Genomic DNA, 349 nt, shown 5'->3' with positions numbered 1-349 from the left:
CATAGTCGCGTATCGAGAGGGAAAAAAACTTTAAACGCTAAATATAAACAAATCTAATACTCAAAAATACAAAGAGAGGAAATAAAATAACCATAACTTAACAATGCAAACGTTAAGGTTTAACGTTAGGCCCTGAGGATGAGACCCTAAGGGCGGGCTGCCCGTTAAACCACACTAGTGCCGGGCGCGGGTATCTCCGAGCCCCGCTTTCGTCTGGCGATTCGCAAATTCTGAGAAAAGGGTCTTGGGGCGCGAGATGTATAGATTGGACTTCGAGGGAAAATGATTTTCCTTGTCGTTTGTTAATTCTGCATTTTTGAATATGTAGTGGGATGAAGGTGTTTCTTAG

General features: G+C 42.7%; 1 protein-coding gene across 1 annotated transcript in view; it reads left to right on the top strand.

Annotated features, from left to right (window-relative positions):
• The window catches only part of LOC119592988 (cysteine dioxygenase type 1-like), a gene marked incomplete at its 5' end in the record, with an annotated part of 24,978 nt that overhangs the window by 21,186 nt on the left and 3,443 nt on the right, over positions 1-349 (top strand).

The sequence above is a fragment of the Penaeus monodon genome, chromosome 31, assembly GCF_015228065.2.
Source record: "Penaeus monodon isolate SGIC_2016 chromosome 31, NSTDA_Pmon_1, whole genome shotgun sequence".
NCBI lineage: Eukaryota > Metazoa > Arthropoda > Malacostraca > Decapoda > Penaeidae > Penaeus > Penaeus monodon.
Note: the sequence above shows the minus strand (reverse complement) of the source record. Positions and strands in the feature narration are given on the sequence as shown.